Source organism: Curcuma longa, chromosome 3, assembly GCF_044706935.1.
Source record: "Curcuma longa cultivar G26 ecotype Majalengka, Jawa Barat chromosome 3, ITB_CL_G26_1.1, whole genome shotgun sequence".
Taxonomy (NCBI): Eukaryota; Viridiplantae; Streptophyta; class Magnoliopsida; order Zingiberales; family Zingiberaceae; genus Curcuma; species Curcuma longa.
Window position 1 is genome coordinate 20,021,012 of NC_133863.1, and position 6,396 is coordinate 20,027,407.

At 38.6% G+C, this 6,396-nt stretch overlaps 1 long non-coding RNA gene across 1 annotated transcript; it reads right to left on the reverse strand.

Annotated features, from left to right (window-relative positions):
- Window positions 1–2,512: 2,512 nt before the first annotated feature.
- LOC141825113 (uncharacterized) lies at window positions 2,513–5,109 on the reverse strand. Its single transcript, XR_012601482.1, has 5 exons — window positions 4,946–5,109; window positions 4,663–4,838; window positions 4,480–4,552; window positions 4,080–4,157; window positions 2,513–2,769 (listed from the first exon to the last, which is right to left on the reverse strand). It is a non-coding gene; the product is annotated as an uncharacterized LOC141825113 (long non-coding RNA).
- Window positions 5,110–6,396: the final 1,287 nt, after the last annotated feature.

A 6,396-nucleotide genomic window follows, 5' to 3' on the forward strand; every position in this document is an offset into this window, starting at 1 on the left:
CCATCTATTGTACACGTCACCACCACTTGTAAGTATGTAAAATTTCATCTTCTTGATAAACTAGAATATGAAGCTGATATTCTAGATTCCAATTTCATGGATAGCTCGATTAACAACTTCGAAGAAAATATTCATTTTGTTGAAAAGAATCGAGGAGAGACACAGATTGTTGAGCCAGAAAATTTAAGGCATGCACACCCAGATATTGTTACTGAATCAGCACAAACTGAGGCACCATATGCAATCTCCTCTAATTTCTTCCTTAAACCACCATATGATCCAACAAGTCCATATTGTGAGAATCGTTGATATTACTGAATTAGATATCAAAATTTCAGAAATTCTGCAATTCTGCCCATTTCTGAGAATTTCATATTCTTAATGGCTTCAAACTTATCATCTACACTTTTGAAACTTTCCTAGCCGAGGTGAACTAATAATGCAGCAGTCTATCAAAACTCGTAGGTCATTCTGTAGATGGACAGGCTGAGGATTCCCAGATACATATTCTTGTTCAATACTGCTATTTGAAGTCCAAGAACCATATATGTTAAATTTTAGACCTCCAAACTGTTGTACACTTTGAGACTCCTACCAGAGTATCATATCCTGACTATTGCTGAATCCTAGAAACAGTTAGAGTCTAGGGCTCTTAAACAGGTGTTCTACAACATCATACCCAAGCGCAATAGGATTTAGACAAAATATCACTTTGAATTCCAATCCTCAGCTTGAGAAGTTCAAATTACACCCCTATTTAGTTGGCTTCAGCAGTGGTGAAATTAATGAGCTAGAATTAATTGAGTTTTTCAGTCTAATAGCTACTCTGTGATTCAATTTCCTACAGATAACTTTCTGCACTCTAGGATTCAACATCTAGGATAACTTCACTCATTAAATTACTGGCAGTTTATGTTTTATTTCCTTTACTTCAGATTCAAGCATTAGAAACTCCTCAACTTCAAGAACTCAGGAATCCAGACCATGAGTCCTACCAAAGAATTTCAGAAACGGAAACTACTTCCTCAATTTTGTTACTCCAAATGTTAGCTTGAGAATTCTGATTTCGGAAATTCCCAGATTTTAAGCAGCACAACATATCACCGATCGAACTTCCCTACCAGAACATCAAATAATAATAACAGATGGCTTTCATTACTACACATCCATGCATTTAATAACAATATCAAGGCAATAGATGAGACTCCCTTATCATGTCCAAAAACAAACTTCAACCCCATGAAAACCCCAAATTCATTAAGATCTTTGAGCATATGCAACCCTCCATATAACAAGCATACACCTTGATTATTTATTCAATCAATCTCCTCACCATTCAAGACATAGGACCAATTGATCCATACCAAAGTCATATCTTAGCACCCGAATTTACACCTTTGTATGGCATAATAGACTCAAGGTCATTAATCTCCTATCCTCAATAGTCGGTGACAGAACAACAATACTACTGTTAGGTCAAAATTCTGCTCATCCACAAAGGAAGCAAATATCAAATTTGTCATCCTGTTGAAGTCAAGAAAATTCAATATGTAATGCTTAGAACAAAAATTTTATTCCAAATTCCACCACAATTATCCACCAACCACAATTCAGATTTACCAATCTCTATTGACCCATCATTTGTACCATAAGTTGATTCAGTTACAACCATAAAGTTTCCATGATCAAATTCAACTACAAAACCCTCCATAGATTAATGTATAAATAACATATCTACTAAACAGTTCCACACAAAGAAACACGGCTAAATTTCTAGCCAACAACCACAACATGTAGTTTTATAGCCTATAGCTAAATTTCCACACTGATCCTTACTACATTTGTTCAACAAAACGAATTAACCACCGGAGTTATAATCTTCACCTCTCTAACCCAATTCATCAGAATCTATTAGACCCCTTTGTTATTATCTATGTCGATCATTTTCCTCAACCAACCAAATCTCGCTCACAACAAGAAAATACAGGTAAGAGTCTACCTGATTCACCTCGATTACTAGCACTGTATCTAAATACATCACTACTACAAGGTCTGTCCCTTTAATGGCTCAGCCATCAGAGACTCGTACATCCTCGTATGTGGCCGTTAAGGTCGTCCACGTTCCTGCGCAGGAGCATGTCCTTCGCGAGTCTTATCTGTTTAAAGTTTCACCACCAATATTATAAACCGTATCCAATTTCTAAATTAAAAAATTTTACCTGTTGTTGTCTGGAGATGTTCTGCCACTGCTTAGTCCCATAATCTGATCACAATATGACTCCGAAAAATGCCGTAAACTCTGAGACGCAAAACCACAAATCCAACACGCCGAATAGAACGTAAAACTACGCTCTGATACCAAATAAATTGTTACGCCCCGGGAGACGGCTTTCCGAGAAATTTCTGATACCAAATAAATTGCAGCATCTCCCCTGTAACAATTGACTTTCCCTGAATACATACACATATAAAGAATCAATAACAGGCTATGGATATATATATATAACAGAAATGAAAGAAGTGATCCACATGACCACTAATAGCATCACCAAATACAGTATATCAACCACACATGCATATCGACTCCAACGAAAATCTGATAGATAACTCAAAATGGAAACAAACATCGAATCAGCGGAAACCAGATACTCGAGTGGACAAACACTCCAAGATGTCTAATGAGTCCAACTACAAATAATACTGTAACGGAAATAAACCAAAACTCAATGGGTTCAGGACTAGCAGTGCAGCTCTCCAGACGGCATCAACCTGAAATAACATACAGGTAAAACGGGATGAGTTCCAAAAGAAACTCAGCGGGTATCTAGCAGATATGTGTATAAAGCTATCAACAGTAATATCATGCTGTATAGTCTACTGAAAGATAAATAAGGCTAGAAACTGAACAACAGTAGATCTGTACATACCAGAGTCTGATAAACAAGTAGTAAGGTGAAGGTGAAATCCCCAAACCAACACATGGGTATCCTGTGCATGCATGTCATCCAACTGCATCAAACAAGTGCAGCAATCACAAACAAATGCAATAGTGCAGTATGCACATGATGCAATGCATGTCCTGGTCACCCCTAACGCCAGTCAGATCAGTCACCCCTCTAGCGGTGAGGTCACGTGGGAGCCAAAACCCGTCAGAGTACTCATCCGCAGTGGTGAAGTCGAGTGGGTAGGGCTGTGACCTCTGTGCACTCTGCCGTCACCGCTCCTGCGTGACCGAGTGGACAGGATGTCCTCAAGGTGTACACCTATCCTGGTACCCAAATCATAAGTGGGCGAGCAAGCTCTCATCTCCTGGTCACAATGACAGAGGAGGGATCCCTGGAATGCTACCACGCTATGAAACCACTATCCTGGGTGGCCTAGCGGAGCTCCGATCAGGGCAAGTATGCACCAACCTAAAGGTTCCACTAACCCATGAGCGGAGTGTGTGTATAAATCATATACGAGTGACGGGCTCAAACTGTGCTACTACTATAATAGGAGCGACTCGACTAAAATAGGAGCAGGAGCCGATGATTACAAGACATGCAATTATACACACCCTTTGGTTGGTAGCCCGCATGTAACTGACGCCGGACTCAACAACAATGGAATCCCGCACGTCAGCATGCAATCTATGCAAGCATGATGTATGTCACTAGTCCATGCATCATATATCCAACTACATATCCATAAATATGATCCATGCACCACCTATCCATCTACCAGTCCAGGTCATATGCTCCAATAACCAGAATGAGGTAAAGTCTCATGTCTATCATAAACTCCGATACGAAATAAGATAAACCAAGCTAAGCATATGAACAGGTATCCGGTGGTATCAAAATCAACAGGTATCAGATAAACAAACAAGGCAAGGTATCAGATGATCTCAAGATAATGACTAACTGATATCCATAATGTGCATAAGTATCCAATACTATCAGATAGCAACAATAACTGGTATAAAAAGCAATTCCAGATATCAAGCGAAGTAAATAAGAACAAGATCATGAATTACTGATAGCTAGAATACACATATCAATGAGACCTATCTATAAAGGATAAGTCAAGGTACCCGCCTTCCGAGATCGGATGCGTATAATCGTAAAGAATCCGAGTCTGACATTGTCCGTAGCCAAACGACTCAAATCAAGGTCCTACAGGTATTATCACCATCTCTAATTATCAGAATGCACTAAGAAACCTAATCAACTAGAGTTAGTTAAATTTTATTTAATTAAACTAACTTGGGTTAAACGAATGTAATTAGTGGGTTGTTATAAACATGAATTAATTAATCAATTAATTAATGATATTAACTAATTAATTAATTAATCATATTAACCCACTAACACAATTAATCCACAGTAAGAATAACCATGATCCATTTCACACTCACAGTACATATCCCTCTAACAGGTAAATAACTAAAATCTGCAACTAATCAAAAACAACCAACTTAGAATCAAGTGGGTTTACCTTTAATCGAACCAAATCACTTCTCCAATCCAATCCCTATTCTTCTTACTTCACTGCAACCACCCAAGGGAAGCTACCAAACATGTTCCAAACAATTAACCCTCATCCAACCGGTAGTTACCCTTAATTCACATACCCGAGTATCACCAATGCTATAATCAGACTACAAAATTCCAAACTCACCTCTAGATCAGATCTGATCCGATCTAGCACAAGCAACCACCAATCCAAGCTCTGGTTCCAAGCCCTAACTCTATTGCTCCTGTTCTTCTTCTTCTTGCCTTGCGGCCAGCACCAACAGAATCCACTGTCGGCAAACCAAGCTCCTCAATCCGAACAGATCAGCCCTCCCCAACGATCTGTGGAAACGAATTGAGATCAGGATCTAACGAAGAACCGAAGCAATCCAAGAAAACCTAGATCAAGATCAAACCAACACAAATCGGAAGATCAACTCGATTCTTACCTACCGGTTCTTCCTCTCCGTTTCGCCGAAAGCGTCGCCGCCCCAATCAGAAACCCAAGCTCCGATCGATGCTAACGACAATCGCCGACTTCCTCCAACACTCCCCGCTCCGGCGTCGTCCGCAAGTTCGCTCGATTCCGGCAGAGAAGAAGAGAAAAACGTCGCGATCGGGAAAAGGCGGAAGACGCGAGGTACAGTGCCGATCGGGATTTTAACTTCGGGTTTTAATGGGTTTCGGATTCCTATAATAACCCGTTAGCCCATTAACCCTTAATCCAACGAACCCAAAACAGCTGACCCGGTCAACCCAAACTCAAACCAGCTGAACCCAATAAACCCTAAACCGGTACTGTAGCAAACCGGGTTTGAATTTGGTTCGCTTGGTTCAGTGACCAAACGACCTCCGATTTGGTCCAAACAAGTTTTGTTTGGTTCGTCTTCGCGAGACGAATCTGTTCGTACCAGCAATAGAATTTTCTGGTATCTTACATTTCTACTCAAGTTCCCTTATTTTGTAGTCACATTGAGCTGCTTTTTTGTTTGATAGGCTGCCTTGTGCTCTATCAGGATAATAAGAAAAGTTTCAGATTGACAGAAAACTTAATGACTCCTGCAGTTTCTCTGTTGAAAGAAAAGCATCATGGAGTCTTGATATCAGCTGTTCAGCTTTGTATCACTTTATGTAAAGTCAGTGATATTCCCCTTGAGCATTTGAGGAAGGTACCACTTGTTATTGCTAGAAACTGGTATTAGGATATGTCAGTGTTTGTGATCATATGGATATCCTTTCTTCCTGTTCTTAATCTTTGGCTATATCAAAATTTTCCTGTTCCCTAAGACACCCCTTACTGATTATGGACTTTTACAATAATCTGGCCTCATTAAAACTAGGGTAAAATGGACATGTTCTACTAGAATTGGTAAACATAGAAATAAATAGAAGAATATTTTGAAGCTCTGAAGTAAATGAGAGTATATTTATCATGTAATTAGTTTAGTTAATTGGATTTGTATATTTTAAATACGTCTATTTCTATTTCAAGGCACTTGGTGTGATCACTATCCTTTTGCAAGATTATCCACTATAGTTAGAGTGCAGTAACTCATTTTGTTTCCTTTCACCATTAATATGAACCTGTGTTGGTCTAAGAGGATATGATATTTTTGACTGTACAATTGAAGCATGACCTTATAGGCATATTTTGTATGGTTTAGTCTTGAACTTCTCTAGTACAGTATACCTAATGAAAAACATAACAGTAAGCTATTAGTATTTGAAAAGGACTGTATGTTGTTGCATAAGCATCTAACTGTTCTATATATTTAAGCTCTTCATAATAAAGTATAATAATAAATTAAGGAAGATATAAATGCAAAAAATGTGTGGGAAATAGGTAAATATTTGCTGATATTGAAAAAATTACTTTATCCTTTACTTGTTCAAATTTTAA